This window comes from Camelus dromedarius, chromosome 7, assembly GCF_036321535.1.
Source record: "Camelus dromedarius isolate mCamDro1 chromosome 7, mCamDro1.pat, whole genome shotgun sequence".
NCBI lineage: Eukaryota > Metazoa > Chordata > Mammalia > Artiodactyla > Camelidae > Camelus > Camelus dromedarius.
The window spans coordinates 35256997-35282618 of NC_087442.1; the positions used below are offsets into that span (position 1 = coordinate 35256997).

The 25622-nt window shown below is 37.8% G+C and overlaps 1 long non-coding RNA gene across 1 annotated transcript in view; it reads right to left on the reverse strand.

The window, feature by feature from the left end:
- The window catches only part of LOC116154050 (uncharacterized), a 570723-nt gene that overhangs the window by 253657 nt on the left and 291444 nt on the right, over nucleotides 1-25622 (reverse strand). Inside the window, exon 5 of the long non-coding RNA XR_004137887.2 lies at nucleotides 6629-6754. This is a non-coding gene — a long non-coding RNA (uncharacterized LOC116154050). The remainder of the gene's footprint in view (nucleotides 1-6628; nucleotides 6755-25622) is intronic.

A 25622-nucleotide genomic window follows, 5' to 3' on the forward strand; every position in this document is an offset into this window, starting at 1 on the left:
AACCAAGTCTTTTAGCAACAGAAGCTTTAAGGTAAATTCAGGGTTGCAGAAACCATCCATCAGAACCTGGAAAGCTTTAACCTGGAAAGATAGGCATCGGGTTGTCAAAAGCACTATTCGCTTTTAAATTTGTGATGGAGATTTGCATTTACTTCTTACCCTGTGCATAATTTGAAGGTCTGCCTGTTGGAAATAGCTGTCCTTTCTGGAAAAGGTACTACTGCAATGGCAGCAAGGGAAATAGGTCATGAATTAACAACCTTGTTTGGTGGAAGTTTCATGACACCTGCCAACACTCTATACACAAAGAAAGCTTTTCTCAGTCCTTTGCTTTCATGACTGGTGAATTAACTCATCTATTTTGCAAAAGAAGTGCTCCATTCTGCAATCATTTCCATCTTCTGACATCTGCTTCATGCCTATCTTTGCCAGTCTAAGACCTGCCTCTTGTCAGATATAAGTGAATCAGAGTAAATAAAAAGGCAAAAGCACTACTTCACATTAGGAAGGTGTAAAGGGCCTTAGCAGAAGTTAACACAAGTCGCCAAGTATAAATCGTGATCTTTACTCTAAAACTGACAACTTAGAATTGCTCACCAGAGGGCTTGCTGGATAGCTTAAAATTGAGTAAGAAATAGAATTTACCTAAATTATGATATAAATTTTGTTAATCTTGTGTGGTTTTTTTTTTGAATAGCATAAAATTATATTTTAACTAATACTTTATTTACAGTGATATATTTTACATTCTATTTCCATTACTTATTTTATATTTAAAGGCCTTTATATTGTTACATAAAAATCATGAAAGATACAACTCCCTTCAATATGAAGAATAATAAATGTTAACTGTGGTTACCTTTTTCAAAAACCATAGAAAATTGAAACAAAATCATTCAGTAAAATTGATGACAATTCTTTGAAATTATAATGTGCTATGTTATTTAGGGCAAAGTTATGTAAGGTCCAAAATGGAATATAGTATATAGTTCAAACAGTGAAATCATTTCATAAGTAACAGTGATATCTCTGTTACATTACAGAGTTGCTGTAATAGAATACCTTTGAAATAGCTCACCTTAAAAAATCAAATGGAGTTATGATTATGAAAGTGGACTATGAATAATGTTATTGGGGAATCTATCAAATTAATAAGTGATTTCTTATTTTTTAGTTACAATTTTGCTAGACATACCTAGGTTTATCCACACTTGCTATGTATCCTTGTTGTTCTGATAGTCATCTAATAGAAACCACAAGTATGTACAAATGTATTTGATGCAGATTTTCCTTTTGTTCTGTTTCCTTTTTCACAGAAACACAAAGTCACAGTGTATACGCTCTCCCACATGCCTACTAAAGGAAACTTTATTTTTTTTAAGTGTGTGTGTGTGTGTGTGTAGAAGTCAAACTGTGCTGGGCAGGTAGGTGATTTTAAAATGGACAAAATAATAAATTTACTTCTCTTAGTACCATCAAAACTTGCACAGAAAATGCTTACCATATCTTCAGCCCACTGCTCCTTAAATATTTGGGAAGAAAAAAGATAAAGGAATCATAAAATCAAAAGGTTTTGGACTAATAAGAAAGTTTCAAAGTAATTAAGTTAATGATAACATACTAGTAGCCAAAAGAAAACTGTTCAGCATCTCTTATTAGACTCTTTGTATAATACTTATCTATTCATTTTTAACAACCAGGCATATATATCTGTGTAAAAAATACTCTGTGGGGAACTTCAAGTTCTAGAAAGTATATACTTTGTAGAAGGATATTTAGAAAATGTGAGTGTATTGTAAAGTTAATACACTTCCATACAGTGGAATATTATGCACCTATTAAATTTTCTCTAATACAAATATTTCTTGTAATGCATTATAAAATGAAAAGAACCTATGACTACAGTGCTATTTAATTTTTTATAAACAGATGCACACACACAACGCATACAAAGGTAAAAGGACTGAACAATCTATTATCACTGATTGGTTGGAGTAAGAGGGCTTTTAGTTTCTAATCAAACTTACATCTTTTTATATTTCCAAATTTTCTGCGGTCAACATGTGCTAATTCTTAATGAAAAATATAATGTAGAGTGTTAATATACAACAGAAAAAGTAAGAATTATTCCAGCAACCTAACATCCAGGCAGAAGATATATGCATCCCTTCAACTCTTATATTCAATAATTATGTTAAAAATCAATGAACGAGCGCTCTTGTTCTGTATAAGATGGCTAAGCACACTCCACTCTCTCTCTCACACTGACTCCAACTATAAAAATGGACAGAATGCATGAAGCAACCATTCAAGGACACTGAAAAGTACATACTAGCAGGCATAACAGATAAGAAAATGAGCGCCTGAATAACCACCAGACCTGCACTGGTGGTTATTCACCATATATTTATTTCCCTTTGGACTCTTACCATTTGGCCCTAAATGCTGCACAGTTATAGAGCTGGGTGGCAGAGAGGAGTAATTAAAGCCTCAGCTTTCTGGGCAGAAGGCTGTAAAGGAAGTCCCAGGGAACCTACAAGTACCAGGGAGAACAGACAGAGGGCAGGGCTTGGAAAAGAAACCCTACAAAGTTGTTTATGAACTCCTGGGCGCATCACCAAGTTGTGCACGTGTAGACCAGCTCCTAATCAGCATATCAAAGCTACTGAGAATGGAACTAACACATAAACTACCAACTAGGTTCCAAACTAGTCGCTGGGTGGTACACACAAGGGACAGATCCAAAGACTTTGAAAACTAAACTGAAATTGCAACCACAGCCCACAAAAAGCATGTTGGCACTTTCAGCATAAACCTACCCAGGTTGAAGTCCTGCTAAAACAAAAACATCAACATTTTCCTTGGGATTTAAAGTAAACCAGGAGGGTTACAGCATAACATTCAAAATTTGCAAGCTACAGGCCAAAATTGTATTCCACGTGGAAAACTAGGAAAATTTCAACTTGCAGGAGAAAAGGCAATCAACAGATTACAACAACAAAATGACACAGCTGTTGAACATATCCGAAAAGACTTTAAAGTAGTTATAAAAATGCTCCAACAATTAGGAACACTCTAGAAATAATGAAAAAATAGAAATTTTCAGCAAAGAAATAGAAGACATAAAGAAAAGACAAATGGAATTTTTTTAACTGAAATATGCAATAACCAAAACAAAAAATTCACTGGGGAAGCTCGATAATGGAAAGAAGATGACAGAGAAGAGGATCTTGAAAATAGATCAACAGAAATTATCCAATCGGAACAACAATCTGTTATCAGAAAATACCAACATACCAAGATTAGTAACTCTTTGCTAGTCTGTAAAAAAAAAAAAAAAAAAGAAAGAAATGGATATTGATATAAAATTATTTCATAATATCAACAAAAATATAAAATATCTAAGGATTAAATAATAAGAAATGTTGAAACTACATGAGGAAAACAATTAACCTAACAGAGGGAGAGATAAACAAGACCTGAACTGAAGGAAATGCTATGCCATGGACTCTAGATGATGGCTGATAACTTAGAACTGCCAGCTCTCCACAGTTAAAAAGAATTACAATACAATTCTAATTAATATTCCTCCATGATGTTTTGACAGACAGACTAGGTAAAAATACGTTAAAGTTTACGTGGAAGTTAAATGCCAGAAACAAGCCAAGAGAAGTATTTGAAAGGAACGACAGTGAGTAGGGGCTTGCTTTAAAATACCAGTGCATACTCTAAAGCCACTTTAATCCAAATAATATGTCACTGACATAGGAAAAGAATATAAAGCAATGGGAAAATAGGCCCCAGGTATATATATATTTCATACATGACAATCTGGTATTTAATTCAATGGGAAAATTATTTTTTAATCATTTAAATCAATCAGCTTTAAGAATGCTTGCAAAACTCACTACATATTTGGAGAAAAATAAAAGAAGAAATAAAAATGTATACTTTAAAAGTATTAAAAATCCTAAAAGGGAGTCTAGTACATGAAATCAGTATTCCCATTAGAAGAGATCTTTGAAACTGTTATTAGACCCAGCAGTTGTTAAAAAATAAGTAAACATAATTCAACATATAAAATTGTAAAACACTTGCACAGCCATCCATATTTCCTAAAAGAAATGAATTAGAGCTATAGAAATTGAGTGATACCATGAACCATTTTTGTAATAATAGCAAGATTTATAAAAAATTACATGAAATATAATCCTACTTTGTACATCAATGATAAAAATGATGAGTATGCATATGTATATTTATATTTATGTGTCTACAATATCTACACAGAATTATGACAATGAGAAAAACATAAAGGAGTCACAGTAGGCATTTAACATTGGTTGCTGAGGAGTGAAAAGGGAGTTTCTTGACTGAAAAGAAAAAAAACGGGAATTGTGGACTAAAGATTTAAAAATTTGGGAGAGGGTATAGCTCAGTGGTAGAGTGTGTGCTTAGAATGCACAGGGTCCTGGTTTCAGTCCCCAGTACCTCCATTTAAAATAAATAAACAAATAAAGTTATTGCCCCCAAAATAAATAAATCAAAATTTTAAAAAATTTATGATATCACTTCTATGTTGAATCTAAAAAATACAACAAACTAGTGAATATAACAAAATAGAAGCAAACACAGATATAGAATACAAACTAGTGGTTACCAGTGGGGTGGGGCACCATCAGGGTTGGGGAGCAGAAGGTACAAACTACCAGGTTTAAGACAGGCTCAAGGATGTATTGTATAACATGGGGAATATGACCAATATTTTATAATAACTGTAAATGGAAAGTGACCTTTAAAAATTGTATAACAATAAAAAATAAAGTAGATGGACAATATACAATGAATCAATTCTAAAAAATGAAACAACCCTCCAAAAATATATTCTACTTTTAAAAAGCATGTAATTCTTGATTACATTTAAGCAAGAGAAGAATACTTGGGGGGACCATTGTCTCCAAATGATTTGAGTTTCAATGAAGAACTTGGAGCCAAGATCTTTTCTAACCACAAAGAGCTCATATCTATTCATTAGGCTCAGTCTAGAATAGAGATTTAAGCAATATCTGTTTCTAAGTCTCATCTAGATCCTCACTGCAGAGTATTACTGGGACAAATTAACAAATGAAAGATAACTTTTAATATATCTATACAGTTGTTGAGAATTGGAATTTTCTTTAATTTTTTTAATCCTTCACAAAGATAGCAGAGTTGAGTGCAAACAAAGGCACTTAAGCATATTTTAAATTAGATGTATGTATTTTCTTATGTCACTTCTGTTTATTTAATACTAAAGCTATGATTCTGTGCTTCAGACAATAACAACCATTAAGGCCAAACATGGTAATAGCTATGTCCATACTGTCACGTACTGACCTTGGCTGAGAAACTGACGCTTTGGAGAGGAAAGTGTCTAGTTACTCTCACCTATTAGGCACAATTACTATATTCCTTCCCCCACAGTGCGGTATCACATTGTCTATAATGGGTGTAATTTCTAAAGAAAGATGTCCTACTGTCAAAAAGAAGAAAGATGTCAGGAGAGAATTGAGTTGCTGAACTCCTACTCTGTATCGTCTCTGTGATAGATTTCCATACCTCATCCCAGCTATCTGCCTAAGAACTCTCTGAGGAAGAGATAATTTCCTTTTTCACTAGATGAGGACCCTAGCTTCACATAATTTAAGAAAAATATCTAAGTTTATAGTGAGTGGCAGAGTTGCAATCTGAACTCTACACATTTTTCATTTCTATTACCCAATGCTGTCTCTAAAACCAGAAAAAAAATTATTTAAGAACATCAGCTTCTAAGTCTTAAAGTGAATTCTTCATTTTTTCTTGGTTTCTTTGATTTGAGGGTGCATTTTGTTTCACCAGTCATATCTCAGAGCATAACTTGAAAGAGCTAGAAATAGAACTAGAATGAATATCACTCAAAAATGGATGAAGGGCTTTTTCAATCCTCTTTTAGGACATGTTTTTGTTGTACATGAGATGGTTGCATCATAGTAAGCAGCAGCAAGATTGCTTTTGCTTTCAATTAAGTATGGTTTAAAGAAGTATGTGTGGCTACCAAGTCTGAACCCTAGAAATAAAACTACAGTCATCAGTCTCAAGTATGTTCCATTTCAGGAGGATATCCAGGTAGTGCCCTCTCCCTCCCAATAAAACCATTCTTGACTTTCCGCCTCCCCCCATAGCCTTGAAGATCACAGAAAGCCCAGTATCACATTCTATGTGCACAGAACCAGTAGTTTAATTAATGAGAACCCCATTTCCCCTTTTCCTTTAAAAATGAGTATTCAGATGCCAACTCGAAATAAATTTATGAGATCTCAGGTATGATAAATTGTTGCACAGAATTTTATAATGGAGAGAAGACAAAACTACGGTGCCTATCACAGTCCTATGGTTGAAGTAAACGGCACAAAAAAGCTGGGGTATGAATGGTCAGAAACTAGCACAGGATAACCATGGGCAAAAAGACGGGATGATCTTGAATGTAGGAGACTGTTATTATAGACTGCTCAGCCAAAGAAAAGCCCTTCCTCTTGCTGAATATATGTGTCAGTCAGCATTCAGTGAGAGAATCAGAGCCACAAGGGATGATTTAGAATGGGGTACTTACAGAGATTTTAACCCCACGCAATTGTAGGAGCTGATGGAACATTCTCGGTTCAGCTATTTCTTCTGCTTCTGGTGCTGATTGTGGAGTCATAGTGCAGGAGGTCGAGAAGGAAAGATAGCCACGAGGCTGGGGAGAGAAGGAAGAGCTGAAGCCTGTGAGGAACACCTAGGACCTGTATCTATCTCGTGTCTGTCCTTCTTCATTAACATCATGTATGACATACAGGAAAAGTTGGCACTTGTCACAGAGTCACACTAGCACCTGACCAAGGACTTAAGAAAACTAAAGGAAGAAATCTCATGGAAGCAGCAGAATCCATGGCTCTAGCTGCTACCCATGCTAGGAAAGTGAACCACCAGATACTCAGAAATATACGTGAACTGCAACAAGGTTTGGCCTATATCAAACTTCAGTAAATAAACATGGCTAATTTTTCTTTCACATCTACCTTCCAAATATTACACAGGTTTTTCTTGAGACCATTCTTAATCAGAAACATAAAGGGAAGGACATTCTTAGAAATAGAGTCCAGATTAACCAACATGATGCATTATAAAACCACAACAGTCCATCCCTTGTCACCACAGTATCCATACACATCTCTTTAAGTGATACTCAAATTTCAAATAAAGACAAAAACAAAGCTTCCTTCTATCTATCATGCTACTACTATCCCATGTACAACCCAAATATCTTAACCCTCTTCCTAAAAGAGGATAAAAAAACATCCCTTATCCAGCTTTGGGTGATGTTTATTCATTTTACTAGCTGAGTCATAGTGCACCTTTGGAATTATGTAAACTAAATACTGAGACAAAACATTACCTGCTATTAAAACCTCTTATGTTAGCTGGCAAGGGAATGGGACAGAGGGAGGTAAAAATTTTATTAAGATTTGTTTATTTCAAAACATATTAATATGTTTATTTCAAAATATGGGAAAAGTATAAAACTCATAACAGTTACAGATCTTGTTTCTGGAGTTGATCCCATGGTCATAGTATTTATAATGACTTTCTTCCATTGCCCATTTCATGTAACCTTTGCCCTCAGCAAGCACCTCAGCTGGTTAAGGCTCCCTGCCTGGTGGGGTGACCCAAATCTTCATTCCTGAACAGAGTGTGTCATTAGTGGTCCTCTGTATATTGGGCAGTTGTACATTAATCAAAGTGCATGGAAATATTGAAAATGCCTAGGACAGTCTCTGAACTTCAATTTCAGACATATTCCTCCTTACCCCCGTATTAGTTATGTATTTCTGTTTGCTAAATTACATCAAAACTTAGCAACTTAAAATAAATAGATTTTATTATCTTAGCTTCTGAGTGTTGGGAATCTGGGAGAAAGTTAAGTCCATTGATTGTCTGAGGTCACTCATGAAGTTTTAGTCAAGATGGTTGAGGCTGCAGTCATCTGAATGCTTCCCTGAGTGAGCCAGCAAGGGAGGGCAGGCAAGTCATAGTCTTTTTGTAACCTAATCAGGGAAGTAATATTCATATTGCTGAACTCCGTCCATTAGAAGTGAGTCACAAGATCCAGCCCACATAGAGAGAAAGGAAATTACACAAGGGTATGAATGCTATGAGGTGGACTCTTACAGGCCTACCAGAGCTTTGCACAGAATTAGGTTGCATGAAGAATGTAACAAAAAACATATTTCCGACTGCCAAGAAGGCGCCTCTCTGCATTGCTATAATTGATAGTATAATACACAATGGAATGTTTAAAATTTCATCCAATTAGAATCACTTTACTTATCTAACGCTGGTTCATCTACATGATGTTCTCAAATCTGTCACTCCATTTAAAAATAAGGATTTTAAAACCCTTTTTAATGGAAAAGGAAAATTAACGGAAAAAGTGAATTTGTACCATTACTTTTACCTGTAGTTGCATGTAGAATTTTTAAAAGGGGATATTCTATATACATTTTATTTTATTTAAGGAGACAAAAATCATCTCACCATAGTTCCTTTAAAAAGATTGATAAATCTGGAAAAGGGCATTAGAAAATAACTAGTCCAACCTCTTGATTTTATCAGTGAGGAAACTCAGGGTTATTCAAACTTTCATGGCTATTTGATAATAAGTCTAGGCAATGGCATGCTGAAACTGACCTGTGTGGGCTTGCAAGGGTTAACTGGGTGCTAGTCGCCCAACACAACTTTCAGTAGTGTTCAAGTTCATAGCTTGAAGTTAGCCACAATAGGAGTACTTACACCATGGAAATCTGCAAACATTACAAATCAGTGTTTTTGTTTGTTTTTTCTCCTAGTGTGCCAATTATTAAACATTCACTGGCACAACATTGGGCTTTCTCATCTCTTGTTCCCTATATGCTATGCATTGGCTGTGTGTCTTTTTCATGAAGACCAAAGCTGCTGAACTAATTATCTTATATAATGTTTTATCCTCCTCAATCTGACCTGGACTTTGTACATAATGTTTCTTCAGAAGTTACATTCAGTTAGATGCACTGTTAATGAAATGCAGGCTTATTAGATACCCACAGTAATTATGGGTCCCAGTGATCTTTGAGAAAGATGGATGCCCATTTTCTCTATTTCGAATTGTTTTCCACAAGAAAGCAATTACCTTTATTTAGTGTCTACTATGGCTATATTTTTAATACTGCTACACAGTATTAGCCATACTCATGGCTTTTCATGTGATCTATATGACAATTAAATTTTAAAACCTCTTCCCTTCATGTTATGCACATTATAGCAAACTCTCTTATAAACCCTATCTCCTGTGGGGTCAAAAAATACAAACAATACAAAACATTAAGAGATCTCTTTATGTTCTTTATGTTTATATTCTTATTTCTTGACATGTATTATTATTTTTAATTACTACATAATATTACAGGGTCATTTCTAATTAGTAACAGCAACATACAAAACAAATTTGTCATTCATGGAACCAGTAAAAATTGTGAACTACAAACTTTGAATTCTTTGAGTTTGTCTAAGCAAGAGTTTCCAAAAAATTGTTTATATATGACATATATTGTAGTAGATATTTAGTAGCATAATTATCCTCTAAAAACTTGCATTACTCTAATTAATAACCCCATGCTGGTTATCACCAGGACCTCTTGCTATAGCACAGTGAATTCCTTATTAAATGAAGAAGCAAACCTGCTGTGTGTCGTTTGTTTTTTGTTTTTAAAAATTTATCCAGAATCTTACTCTCACCATCTCCACAGCTACAGACCTGGTCTAGTCAACATCTCTTACTTGGATCATGGCAATTATCCTTGTCTTAGTCAATTTAAGCTGCTATAACAAAATCAAACAGACTGGGTACCTTATAAACAACAAAAATGTATCTCTCACAGTTCTGGAGACTAGGAAGCCCACGACTGAGGTGCTAGGTTGTGTTCTGAGGAGGACAGTCTTCCTGGTTCATAGCTGGTGACTGCAGTCTGTGTCCTCATGTAGTGGGACGGCTAGGGTTTTCTGTGGGGTTTCAATTATAAGGCCCTAATCCTATTCACAAAGACTCCACTCTTATGATTGAAACACCACCCAAAGGCCCCACCTCTAACACTATCATTTTGGGGGTTAGGATTTCAACATATGAATTTTGAGGTCAGACCATAGGGATCTTCTAACTAGCTTTTCTGTTTCTACTCTTGCCTTCCGACAACCATTGCTCCACACAACAGCCAGACTCGTCATTTAAAAGGTATATGAGATCTGCTGAATCCCACAATCATTTCTCATCTCACTGAGAGCAAAAGCCCATGGTTCATGTAATGACTTAACAAACCCTACATGATCTGACCTGTTTTCTTCTCTGACCTCATCTCCTTCTCCCTCCCTCACTCCATCTGCTCCAGCCACACTGCTCACCATGTTTTGTCCTGTATTGTTTTTTTAAATACTGCAGTCATGTTTGCATCTCAGATACTGCCATTAGCTATATCTCTCTGCCTGGAATGCTTTTCTTCCTAATATTTGAATAGCTCTCTCTCTCACCTTTTCACAGTTTTTGTGTAAATGTCATAAACATTCTCAGTAAATCACTGCTGATTACCATGTCTAAAAATACAAATAAATACAAAATAATACATATATAGTCTTAAATTAATATTTTTGAAGTAAGGAAGAAAAAAAGAAAAATAAACCCAAAAGTAAAATACAAGAAAACATAGTAAACATAAAAATTAGTGAATATGTTTATAAATCTATTTAATTACAGACTGTAAAAACAAATTAATAATGAGAATTAGTAGGAGAGAACAGATCTAACAGCCTGATAATAACATATGAAAATAACAGAAAGAGATTAGCGTTTTCATATTTTCAGTTCCTTGCATTATTTTGCAGTAGGATTGAGATGTTCATTTTAGGTATCTTTAAAACTAGAATGTGGTTTAAAATATAAGTCCATCCTTTTTAAAAAAAAAAATATTACTAGGCAAAAATAACATAAGCAAAAAGAGAAACTGACAAATATATAAACATATTTAGGGATTTTACAGATACCTTCCTCAGAAACTGAATATCAAACAGACAAAACAGTAATAAGATTGTTGAAAACATAAAAAGTGAAGTTATAAAGCTGTACCTTTTGAACATGCAGACAGCCTTCATGGAAAAAAGAGAGATGATAAATCTTTTCAATCACAAAGGATGCCTATATACAAAAGAATATCTTATATAAACTATTTTCTCTTACCACAATGTTATAAAGAGTCAAAACAGGGGACACACACACACACACTAAAATACTGAAAATACACTTCAGAATAATCTACTGTCCAAAGAATAAATTATAATGAAAGTTATGAATTAGAACTGCATAAAAATGAAAGCCATACAGATGAAAATGCACAAATGCCTTTTACAAAGAAAAAAAAATGTTTAACTTTGTTACACTTTTCACAAATCAAGACTAAAAATTAATGATCTAAGTATCTAATTCAAGAAGCTAGAGACAGATCAACAAAGAAAGCCCAGAGAATAAGGAGATTATAATGGTAAGAGTAGAAGTAATTTTTTTTTAATAGGAAGAATAGAGAAGATCAACAAAATCAAAAAGCTTTAAAATAGCAATCAAAAAAAAACTACAAGAAGCAAGACTGATTAAGAGTATTAACAATTTTTTTTTAGGTTTTGGAAAGTTGAAGGAGACATAACTATACATAAAGCAAATATTTGAAACCACCAAAAGAAAATAGTATGGAAAATGATGCAAATAGAATTGAAAATTATATCGAAAGAACAATTTTCAAGAAAATCACTTGCAAATTGACTCAAGAACCAATAGAGGCCAGAAAAGAATTATAACCATTATAAAATTGAGACAGCAGTAAAATTCTATTAATTGCAAAAGGATGATTCAAAATATTTTAAAGAATTTTACCAACCTTATATGAACTCATGTGATTTTTATTAAATTCATTACGTGGTGCTCCATCACCACCATCTAATTCTAGAACATTTTCATCACCCCAAGGGAAACCATGTACCTATTAGCAGTCAGTCCCAATTTCCCTCTCTCCTCACCCCTTGACAATCACTGCAAAACACTTGTTTTAAAATTATAATTATTAACGTGAGAGTGTTCAGACAGATAGACTTGAACAAATCGAATTTGGAAGGCAAAGAACAGTCTCCTTTACTGCTCTCTCCTTCAGGTTCACTTTAAGTAGTAATCAACATGAAAAGTCTTCCATTAAAAAAAAATAGTACATTTATCAAGTGAATTCTCTCCTGATAGCAGTATAATTAACATTTTAATAGACATGTTTTGAAGTTCAGTTCTTGAAGAGTCAGTTAAATATAAATTCATAATGCCAACTTGTACCCTGCTGCATTTCTCAGATTGCAGAAATGTGTATGCACTTGTATATTGTAAGTTATTGAATTCAGTCAACATAATTTAGGTGTATTGAGTGATTATGACAGTATGCAAACCTCTTTAAATTGGCTAATGTAAAAGCAGCATTCACATTGCTTCAGCATAACCTAATCTATTGCTTCTGTCAGGCGAGGAAGAAATTTGAACCTTCTTCTGAGGAGTAGCCCAGTCTCCATCCAAACTCCAACTTTCCTGGGCCTGAGACAAGCATCACTTCCCCCAGGAAACCTCACCTGATCACTCTCACACATTGATCTTCCCTTTTTTGGAATTCCTCTTCAGCACTTATTTATTTTAGACACCCAATGGAACATTGTGTCACAGCTTAATCGTGCTAACAAAAGCACTGAGGGTGATGGGATGTTTTTTAACCTAACAGATCTTTTACTGGCAATTATTCTAGCACTAGTGTTTCTGCAGAAACAATGCCCTCATTTCAGTGATGCTGCCATGGCTCCCATCACTTTGTTGACTCCCGTTACTCAGCATCCTGGGCATTTTCCTATGAATCTCTGATGAAGATTCATGTCCTTCTACAAAACAGCATTCCTTTTTGATCTTGTTTTTAATCTCAGCTATCAACTGGGACAATAGCACTTACTTCAGAGTCTAACCTATTATTTACTCTATAATTTCGGGGGAAAAGAGAGACTTTCCTCCAAGAAGTTGGGTGTATAAACTTTTCCACAAATTGAGCATTAATTCCTCTATGAAAATGCCTCAAACTGCATGCACACTGAGGGATTCCTAAGGCATGGTCTCTCCCTCTAGGAGTTCCTAAACTAATTGGAAAAACAAGCCATATAAGAACCATTTGAAACAACATGCCTTATTTTTCAGTAAATATGTATAAATTTATATGTACCTATTAATACAACTGACAGTTGTCAGACATTGGTGCTGGAAAATCAGAAATAAAAGATACAGACAATGACTTATTATCTGGTACAAAATGTAGAAAGATGCTTTATTGAAGTAAAATTTCAGAAGCTACAGAACCAGGCTAAAATGGAAGTCAAGAAAAATGAAAGATTAAGGAAAATACGAGGTTGGTATATCTCCTGTATTGTCCAAGAAAACTGGGAAGAAATTGTTGTATCTTACAGGAATAAGAAATAATGAACACAGTCTCCAAGTTCTCACTTTCTGATGACTAGAAAAAAAATAAATACTCTTAAAAAAAATCTACAGCATGATACTACCTGTACATATGTATTAAATGACTCTTCAAGTAATTGAATGACCCTTTTTTATCCCTTCCTAAATTTTAAATCCCATGATGTCAGAGTATATTTTGTCAGCTCACAAGTAGTAGATACTCAACAATATTTGGCAAAGGAATTTTACGAATGAGTGATTAGACTCACTGATGTTAGTTCTTAGCTCAGTACTTGGTCAATGCAAGTAATACGCTAGCCTAAACGTGAGAGACAGAGGGCAATTAGAACAATAGAAAAGCAAAACATTGAAAATGGATCTTCTAAACGTTGACACCAATGTAGAGCTTTTAATTAGGATATCAGAAAAAGTGACTGACGTTCCCTTTGTCCAAGAGGCAAGGATAAAAACTGAACAACTACTGGCGACTTTCATTTCTTCAGACTCAAGAGGGCTAGATAGGGAAACTACGTGAATTGCTTATGACCATAGAGAATATAAGTAACAAGTAATAGAAAAGCAGTGTTTCTCTGTGTACTGGTTGAGTGTGCTTATTATAGAGCAAGGTGAAGGTGGGCTACTTAGAAATCTGGAAATATAGCCTGAAGCAATGCTCTATAAACTTTAAATTCCCTTGAAAACAATTTCTTTTTTCAAATTCGTGCAAATTTAGCAGTGTAGTTCCTTTATATTTCTGTTTGTTTTCATGACCGTGGAGGCAAAGACCATTTCTTTCCTGCTTGATTTTGAGTAGTTATCACAATGCCTAGTATCTTGCTAAACAATCTGTGGAATGAATGCAAAATCATTTTAATTATTTTCCAATTGGCAAAGCAATAGACCTCAAAATATTTTTATATCTTATTGATAATAAATAATTCAATTGCATTGAAACTGTCAACTTTGGTAAATTAGCTTGAATTGAAACAGAGTTGACATCTTTTATACAATTTCCCATTTATCTCAACATCACATGTTATGAGACTTTCTTCTTACCTAATAAGGGAATACAGTTGGTACCATTTTTCTCCTTTGTATGAACTTTGTTAATTACCATGAAGGAAGACTTCCAGAAAGCCACTGAAGAAGTGAGACAGTGCAAAGTTTTGGGAGTTTTATCAATGGAAATTTCAATAACTGCACCTTCTTATTGAAATGTCAAGGCAATGATTCTCAGGTGCTGGGCTGAAAATGTCTCCAATCCACCAATCAGGTTCTATTAATATTTCAAGGAAAAAATTATACAAAGACCTTTTTTATTAAAGAAAGATTACTGTTGGTATTCTTTGCTGTTAATGGTCTCATTTTCATTCCAGGCAAATGGACTAAGAATCTTAAAATTACTCATTTTCTCAGCAATTAGTTTCTCATCCAAGTCTCAAGCCTCATTTTCATGGCAGCCATTTTGTGTTATGTAGTTAAATCATTCGATTTTTGCCTTGCAGTTAATTGATTGTAAAGTAGTCAGTCTTGAAAAAGAATTGTTATATATGCAAATACTGTGATACACTCTTTTCAATAAATTTAACAATTAATTTAATTCTTGTAGATGAATCCTAACTCCATGAAGGAAAACAGACATTAAGACATGACTTAAAAACTGATAAGCAGTTTCATTCAGTGTATCTATAGAAGGATTGAGTAATTTTTTTTATTTTTAAAGCAAGTTATTTTAATGCTTTTTATCATTTTGCCCCCCTATTAAAAAAACTGCTACAAAAAGATTGTCTTATGATAGCCTTACTGATTTGTCATGGATAATGAAGTGCCTGCAGGTACGTGTGTGGGGCACAATGTTTTGTCTGTCATGATTTGGCTCCATCTGTGCATTCATCTCTGTAGATACATTTTTTTTCCCTAGATAATATGATGCTTTATGAAAAATCACACATTTGTTGATAAAATGTGTTCACAAGTTTTGTGGTTTTTTTTTTTATCATTAAGCATGGTGCAAATTAACATGACTTTGCAGACATATTTAAAAAGCAGGATATTTCACTTACTTGAGGAAGCTAATTTTTCCAACAAACAAATTGTGTGGATTTTCATATACTTCATTCTTTCCATGAGCCTCCTTCCTGTGCTTCATATGTTTCATTCTTCCCTGTGTCTCCCTCCTGTGTATCAATCCAAACATTGGTGACCTTAATATATTTTGTTTGGAGTACATTATTTACATTGCTCTGATCATAAGAGCACTAGGTCCTTCCATAACACAAAGCTACCATATTTTTCCAGTCACTGCCTGCACATTAAAATTTCTAAGTTCCAGAATATTAAGACAAAATGGAAGTTCACCAAAATGGAAAAGTGATATTCTTATAATTTGTTTGTGAAAGCACCATGAAACAAAAAATTAAAAAGGGATTAAAAAAATGTTATTTTCCAAATCTTTGAGAAAAAATTCACAGCACAGAAAGATGATTTTCCTGCAGCTGAACACATCTTTACTTATTAGCATGTACGTAGTCTCCAATGTGAAGAGCCCTATAGAAAAGAGATGCTCCAGGACATAGCATCAGGTAACCCTGAGACAGCCAAGTTGTATTTAACTAAAAGCCACATCTTCTAACCTGAAGAAAGTGCATTTCTGTGTCTACTGTAGTCTACAGTTGACTACCTGGATATGGTGATGCCATGAGAACATTTTAAAACTATAGCAGAGTAAGATTTGCTCTCTTTCGGATAGCTTACTTTAGCATTTCTCTCTGCTGTAGATGAAAGTTCATAGGAGGAAAGAGGCCCAGAATATATTTGCAGGACTTCACTTTTGGAAAAAAATTTAGACTTTATGTGACAACAGGGAAATGTTTACATTTAATAAAACTACTCTAGCTCTTTCTGGAACTCCTAATTTTATATCTCCATTTCTCCTGCTTTTTCACTCCTGCACCCTGCTATTCACTTTTGCTACATGAGTGGCCTAAATCTATTATCTTGAAATTTGATTGCTATGGGGTGAAAGTATTATCAATGAAATAACCATCTGAGGAACCAATTACAGGACTTGTGCTCACCTTGGTATCTGATGAGAATTATTTAAATCTACCTTGTGCTGTCCAAGTTTGTCAACTAGTATCTATTAGAGGTAATCTTACATTAAAATTTGGCTCCAAAAGCTACAGAAAACTAGAATAAGGTTGTATTATAGGTTAGGACCCACAGGAAGCATACTCTGAGACTGGTATTCAGAACATTTATTGAGACATGCTCTTAGGATTCAAAAGTGTAGAAGGGGAGGGAAGAGAGCAAGATTGGGCAGAGGGGAAATTTGGATGAAATGCAGTCTCCACAATGCTCAAAGCTAAAGGCCACAAAGAGCTTTGAAGTTGGAATGATCCTTCAGATTTTTCCACATTGTTATTATGAGAAAGCCAAGTCTTTATATTCTCAAATCAGTCCGTCATGGGGTGTAGGCTACCCCGAGAAAGAAGTGTGACTTTGGCAGAAGCAGCTCCTCCAACTAAGAGCTATTTCCAGAGAAGAATGACAGCTGAGGGTTTCCAGCAATTAGGGTAACAAGCGCTTCAAAACTGAACAGGAATCTGGATAGCATATCACAGTATCCATTACTGAGTATCATTTTTCTCTCCAAGCCAAGAAGCACCCACTGACCCTTTCAAACTGACCTATCACAAAGTAGCTCCTCAATGCAGAAAGAAATGAAAATCTGCCCAAGTAGAAAGAAGAGATATTTCAAATCAAGTTTGGAATATTTTTTAAATGTTACATCTTAGAATATATAGCCTTGCTTGATTTTTGTTTTATCTCCATTTCACATTTAAAAACTTAATTATTAAAGTAACTGATGCAATTTACTGAAATTCTGCCATGTGCTAAGCACCATGCTAGAGGCTTTCATATAATCTAACAAAAATCTCAGGGTTAGATACTGCTACACATTGAATAGATAAAGAAAGCAGGCTGGGGGAAGTTAAGTACATTGTCCTTGGTCACACAGCTAGTAGATGGCTGAGTTGCGTCTAACTCCCCATATGTATCCTTTCTACTACTCTGCACTGTTACTGGGATTAAAAAGAAATATATTTAAAACATAATTTTACAATTTATCAACCTTAGAATTAGAGACTTTGTCTATCTCATTTGTAAATCACAGCAGACACTGCTCTTCATCTTAGTAACCCAGAAACTAATCTAGGTTCTTTGATCAGTCTCCTCAAGTGAAAAATGGGAATAAAAAATATTTTCTTTACCTATGCAAATAGCTTGTGATGAACAAATGAGATAATGAATATTTAAGTGACTTGAAAACTATAAAGTGCTGAAAAATATATATAATAATTATTATGATGATTACTTCTTTTGCACTGATTCATTCTAGTTGCATTTGGGAAATGTATAATTTTGAAAAGGCATGTACCTTCACATGCATGCTTATTTTATAATATTTAGCTATGACCTTCACCTTCAGGCTTTAAAAAATCAGATAGTATTAATATTCAGTAGAAAGAAAGGAAGGCCATATTTTTATTTTAATGAAACAAGATGATTTTTTAAAATAATAATGTTATTACTTATAATTATATAAAGGTACAACTTGCTTTGTGAAAAATTTAGCATTGGATGTTTAAGGACAGTTTAGTTCTTGAATTCTACCTTTACCCTTCTGGACTTCCTTATTTATATGACTAATAGCCAAATAGGGAAGAGCGTATTGGATGCAACACTGGCTGAGCAAGGTTCCTATAACCCCACAAATACAAGGTTGCTTGGCAGAAGCTAATTTGGAGAATGTGACTTAAGCTCAGACTCAACTGAGTCTCCTTGTTCCTATGGGCCAGCAGAGCAGTAGATCTAGAATCTGTTCACCCAATAAGCTACATGGAAATGAGGCTGAATTCAGAAATATAATGGCAACCAGATTCATCAGTAACTAGAAGAATGTGGTTGAGAGACTATGAGTCACGAGTACATTGCCCTTTAAGGCAGAACTATCCCCACTAGTAAAACACAGCCTAGTAAAATTAGCAACTCTACCAAAACGAAGAACTATAAGTGGTAAAGGGAGAGGCCAACAGTAGGGTAGATGCTTTTCTATTCTTTGAGGCCAGATGGAAAGACACTAGAAAGACTGCATCACACACGCGTGCGCGCGCACGCGCACACACGCACACACACACACACACACACACACACACATATTCCTAATGTAGATTCTCTGATGAGTTCTTTAGTAAATGGAGACATAATTCCTTACATTAAAGAAAAAGTGCTTAAAGGTGACATAAAACAAATCGATTGTGTCCCAATTTTCTTCTGGCTGTTCTAAGAATTAAATTGACATGAGACAGATTAACAAGAAAATTAAACAAAAGTTTTATAACGTATATACATGGGAGAGACCTAGGAAAACTGAGTAACTCCCCAAAATGGTTAAAACCCTCACCTTAAATATTATATTCAGTAAAAGACAAAAGAGAATGTTGAGGGTAGTGCTTTGGGACCTCTAAGGGGGAAAAGGCAATTGACATGGAGATGGAAAAGCAAATATTTCATTAAGAAATGCTTGCTGGGCCCTGCAGAGACAATGGGACACAGAGGAGGGTTTTACCAACAGACTTGCTAGGTTCCTCCTCCCTGTCAACACATCTAGTTCATACTAGAGTTATCTCCCCTATAGTTTTGCTCCCTTATAATAGTGAAATTCAGGTGGTAAAGATACCAAATATATTCACATTTATCTACAGATTCAATGCCCTTTTAATACAAATCCTCAAGGTTTTTGTCAACTCTGAAAATTATATGGAAAACAAAGGTCAAAATAACCAAAATATACTTTAAAAATAAGAAAAATAAGGAATACTTGCTCTGTTGGCTGCAGTAATTAAGACAGTGTGGCTATTGGCAGAGCAATAGGAAACTAAATCAATGTAGCAGAATAGAGTCCAGAAATAAACAGATGCATATGTAAATATTTGTTAAATGTAGCATTGCAGATTAGCAAGGAAAGAAGATTTTTTTAAAGAAATGTTACAAGGTTATTTTTGTATGCATATGGAAAAAAATAATTAGATTTCTACCTTACCCCATCCACAAAAAAAATTAATTTTAGATAAATTATAGAACTAAATGCAAATGACGAAACTATAAAGCTTCTAGAAGATAATGTCAGTGAGTATTTCCATTACTTTGTGGCAGGGAAGGAACTCTTAAGACCAAACAAAGCTAAATTTATCACTTTATAAGTAAGAATTTCTGTTCATCGAAATACACCATCTAGAGAAATAAAATAAATTGCAAACTGGAGAATATATTTGCATGATATTTAACTGATGTAGGGGAGCAAAATCTGCCACCCCGAAATGTCTCTTTGGCATGTGGATTATTTCAAGCTGAACACAATCAAGGCCCAAAAGACTCAACCAAAAATTTTGACCTTCTCCTGAACTGCCTAAAGAATGTAGATGGAGGACTTAAAAACACACAAGTGATCAGAAAAGATGAAAATTAACCACTTTTGTTACGGAAACGACAGGCCAGTCAAGAAACAAGCACCACTCGGAGGGTTGGAGTACTCAGATGTATTACGCCGGCGGGCTCAGAGGGGCTTCTGCTCTGAAGCTCTGAGCACCTTCAAGATGTGCACATGAGGTTTTATAGGGTAAAGTACAAGCTTCGGGTATTCGGCCAATAGGCATGGAACAGCTTTAGCAGCATTATCATCACAAAAGTGGAGGTGGGGAGGCAGCAAACCAACATTCCAAAGCCAGATATGTATCTTTGAAAATCCAGCTGGCTAGCAAAAAACATGAACAGCAAACCAACACTAATTAACTTAGATTTACAAGTTAGTCCAGAAGAACTCAGATCAGTATTCCGATACATAGATCTGTGAGTTATCTTGTTAGACCAGCCCAGCTTTTCCTTCACATTCCCTCCTCTTGATGCTTTTACAACTCTAGTTGGAGTAAGCATTATCACTTATCTGTTGCAGGGTCTCATAACTGGAGGCTAACATTTGAAGTTTTATAGTCTTTATCCACTCACTGACAAAGCGGGTTAGGAAGTTTAGGACACAGGGCCCAAACAGCAGAACTGCAAAAATCAGGAGTAAGGGACCTATGAATGGTGCCAGCCAGGAGGTCCAGCCCCATGGGCCTGTCCATGGGCTCTTATCTAAAATATGTTTTTTCTTTTTTACTCAGTCTTGTAACTCTTGAACCATCCCTCAAACAATTTCTGATTGATTGGCATAAAAACAGCACTCTTCATTTAGGAAGATGCATAGTCCCCCCTCTTTGGCCGTGAGTAGGTCCAGACCCCTCCTGTTTTGTAAGACCACCTCGGCCAGAGAGTCAATCTGATTTTGCAGAGTTCCCAGGGTTTCTGCTATTTATTGGAGATCGTGGCTGAATTTACCTGTAAGCTGAAAATACAGGTTGGTACATGGACCATTTGTCACCCGGTTCCATGCAGGTGCATTGTGCAGCCAAGGGGAGTGAGGGCATTAGCGTCAGTAACATCAGCCTTATGATTATCTTAGACATGATGCTGCAGTGATGGCACTAATTATAACAAGATATAAAATAGTTATCAGGATTCTGTGGCCTATGTTCCAGTCAGGTGGGGCGGTGCTTGCTAGCCCCACTGCTAAGACGCAGACTAGTATAGCAAACAAGGAAAGAGGCAAGGGAGCACAAAAGAAATACATTTAACAGCTGCGTTGAGCTTTCCTCAAGCTTCGGCCGTGCGTTGACTAGCCAGCTTCCGGGTGTGGCTAGAGCAGGGCTTGTCGATCCTTTTCTGATCCCTCTTGATCTTGATCTTGAGCGGGTCTCCTGGGACACTTTCAATTTTTCTGTCTGGGGTGAAGTTGCTCTCTTAACCCTGGAGTGGTGGATCCAAGGGATGACTCCTGCAACTTTAGCAGCTGTAGGGGTAGTTAATACCACTAAATATGGTCCCTTACAGTGAATAACGGCATGTGTCACTAGATGGCCCTCTACTCGACAGGATTGTGGTTGGCAGAAATGGCTGGCAGTTGAGCCCCAGTAGCCCCTATAATAGTCGCCTTTTTTTTGGTCAGGGGGGCTACAGGTTTGGTCACCACAGAATACTCTGCTCCTGTGTTTACCATAGAAGTCATTGGTTGGCCCCCTATAAACATCTTGACCTTGGGCTCCCAGGGGCCCAGGGGCAGGGAGCCTGGTCTCTCCTGTTTTGAGTCGACCCCAGCCAGTCCGATGTGATTACTGGCTGGTGGCTCCAGCTGATAAGTAGGCCTTTTGGGGGTGCTCTCTTTTTATCCTTCCTGTTTGGACACTTGTTTTTCCAATGTCCTGTCTCCCAGCAGTATGCGCACTGGTCTCGGCCCAGGGGCATCCATGGTTGGGGTCCCCTCTTCCAGGGTGGTGCAGGATTCTGGCTGAAGCTTGTTTTCCCCAGGGCTGCTGCAAGGAGTGCGGCTTTCTGCTTCATTCGCTGGTCTGCTTCTCGTTGGGCTTTCCGTTCTCGGTTTACAAAAACTTTGTTTGCAACTTCCAGCAGCTGTGTAGCGTTCATCCCTGCAAATCCATCCAGTTTTTGGAGTTTTTGGCGTATATCTGGGTATGATTGGACTATGAAGGCAGCGTTGACCATCTGCTGGTTTTCTTGGGCCTCAGGATCAAAAGGAGTGTAGACTCAGAATGCTTTACATAGTCTCTCATAGAAGTCAGTGGGGGTCTTGTCTGGCCTCTGGGTCACCGTAGTCGTTTTAGACATGTTAGTTGGCTTCTTGGCTCCTGCTCTTAGCCCTTGTAGGATGGCCTCCTGGTACTCACGCAGCGCTTCTCTTTCTTTTTGGGTGTTAAAGTCCCAATCTGGTCTGGTGTCAGGGGCATGGGTTATGGCCCATCCCTCAACATCCATTGTGTCCCCAGGGGCTCGGCCCTGTAGCCATTTTCGTGCTTTAGGGAGAATGTGTCTCCTCTCCTCTGTATTGAAATATTGAAAAGAGTCAGAAGCAGCTGGCGGACACCTTCCCAGGTGGGCCGGTGAGAATGGAAGATAGACTCTACAAGGTCAATCACAGCCTGCGGCTTGACAGCATGATTACAGTCATCACCACCAAGTAGAAATCATCATGGGCTGGACAGAGACCAAATATTTGCATGACTTTGCAACAGAGCCCCAAGGCTGTCCCAGCTTCGCTTCGGGACTGGGCAGGGGCCGGCACTCCCCGACAGCTGCAATGGAGGTGGCGGCAGCCGAGGTGGAGGCGGTGCCGGGGCTGCAGGGGCTGCTGCTGCTGCTATTGCTGGGCGGCTTTTCAGAGTAGGAAGGAGTATGATGGCGACAATTGAGAAGGGCTGTGGTGCTATAGGGTTGGTAGCAGAGTACGGGGTGCCCGGGCTGAAAAGTCCCATTTTCCCCAACTTGCTGCGGCCCTTGTGTCTCCCGCAGCAGCATTTGGAGGGCCGGTGGTGCTGGCTTCCTGGCTTGTGCTGAGCGGATTTTTCTTTCTACCAGCTCAGGCTGGGGGCTGGACTCTGCCTCTGGGTCCTCAGGTTGGGGAGGTGTTGGTGCCCCGGAGGGCATACGGAGGGAGTAGACATATCTGTCTTCTGCGTCTCCCTGGAAAATAGGCTTTTTTTTTCTGTCTTTTTGGCCTGGACCGGCTAGGCTGCTAATATCTTGCATTGTCCAGGTCCATTTGAGCAGAACCGAATCCATGGGGGTAGAGTCTGGGCGATATTCAGCCAGGAGTCAATGTAAGGGAATTGATCTGGGTGGCCTGGGGTTCCAGTGATTATTTGATAGACTGCTCGCACTGTTGTTAGGTCCAGAGTTCCTCCTGAGGGCCACCCGACTCCAAAGGCCGGCCATCCAAGCTCACACAAAGTGCGGAGCCTGCCAGGGGTCATTCGAATTCCAGTCTCCTGAGAACCCCTTTTTGAAATTCTTAATCATGCAGTTTAGAGTGGTGGGTTTCAACTTTGAGCCTCACATTCTTTTTAGATGTTTGGGAAGGTAGCCTTTATATCTTTTCTTCACTCCTCAAAACACCGGAGTTCCCAGAGAGACTGCTCTCTTGCTGGGTCTATGAGTTGTTTGAAGGCTAATTTGGTCAGGGAGTCTGGGTTCCAGTCACAGCTGATGTCTGGAGCTCAAGGCCTCAAGCAGTTCCAGGGACTTTCTTCATTAAATTTTTTCTATATCCTGAACTAACGTATCAGGGGCGTGGTACTGACGGCAGATGGTAAAACAAATGGACTAGAAAAGGGACCTCCAAGACCGGGTGAGCCCGGTCGTGAAGGAATTCATCTTCTAAACGTGAGTCCTGGGGGTCTGGGGCTAGGCAAAAGGGGCACTACGTGGGTCTGTTCTGTAGGGGAACACTAAGTCTCGGGTGTTCTGTGACAGAATCAGGTAGGAGACTTTTTCAAAGAAATAGCATCCTAGCCTCCGAAGGCACAGGGGCGTTGACTCATTGGCTGTCTATGTCCTTTTCCCTCCCAGTGTAGCCACCCTGTGCCGGTGTTGCAGACAAGACAAGGGAGGGTTTTTGTTGCGTCCACCTGGCCGCTCCCCTCGCGGGGACGAAGGTGCCTCTTAGCTTTGGCGGGTCAGTATAAGCTGCTGACTCCGATCGGGACCCTGAGGGACCGATACCGCCCTGAGCCGTATGAGGTCACCACGGAACTGCAGGTTGGGACTCACTCGAACTCCATAGCAGAATGCCGTGGAGCTACAAACTCGAGCCTGATCGCATGCTTCACAGGCCGCTCATTTACTCACACACACACACACACACACACACACACACACAGAGGTTAATAACAGTCCTCCCACCAATACCAATATCCTGTTTCCTGTAGGAGGGGATCAGCCTCCTCTTCTGTCCAATGGGACAGGACCTGATACCTCCCAGGGGTTCCTACCTTGTCCGGACGGCCACCTGGTGAGTCTGTCCGTCCCTCTATGGAGTCTGGCTCTGGTTGCAGCCCAGCCACCTGGGGGCCGGATTGCCGTCACAAAAGAGAACCTGAAATACCGTCGGGCGGCGCCACCTCGTTCGCTGCCGGAATCCCGTCCCCCAGTCGGCCGGAGCCACCAGTCCAGCAGCTCAAGGGGCCGGCGTGGTTGTATCTCACTGGGGCCTCCAGAAATGTTACATAAACAACAGGCCAGTCAAGAAACAAGCACCACTCGGAGGGTTGGAGTAATCAGATGTATTACGCCGGCTGGCTCAGAGGGGCTTCTGCTCTGAAGCTCTGAGCACCTTCAAGATGTGCACATGAGGTTTTATAGGGTAAAGTACAAGCTTCGGGTATTCGGCCAATAGGCATGGAACAGCTTTAGCAGCATTATCATCACAAAAGTGGAGGCGGGGAGGCAGCAAACCAACATTCCAAAGCCAGATATGTATCTTTGAAAATCCAGCTGGCTAGCAAAAAACATGAACAGCAAACCAACACTAATTAACCTAGATTTACAAGTTAGTCTAGCAGAACTCAGATCAGTATTCCAATACTTAGACTTGTTAGCCCAGCCCAGCCTCTCCTTCACATTCCTAGACCTGTGAGTTATCTTGTTAGACCAGCCTGGCTTTTCCTTCACACTTTCACACTCACCTGATTGAATAAATTCAAAAGTCTAACAGTTCCAACTCATATGAACTGCAAGTATGAGTGTCATTTGGTGCATTCCCTTTGGGAAATCATTTGACATCATCAAGTAAATTTAAAAACATGCATAGCCTATTGAAGCTGTGAACGAAAATACTGCAACCATACCAGTAAACAAAGAATGCTGGAACCAAGTCATCAGCAGCTGCCGCCACCCCCCCAGTGAGAACAGGCCTGCAGCCCAGCACCTGCAGCCACTCACAATGGTGCACCCTGAGGGGACTCAGAATAAGAAAGGATAGGATTCTGGCCCTAGACAGCTAGGTGCTTGTCAAAGGAATGAATTCAATGAGCCCAAATGTCTGCTTCCTCCCATAAATAGAAAAGCACTA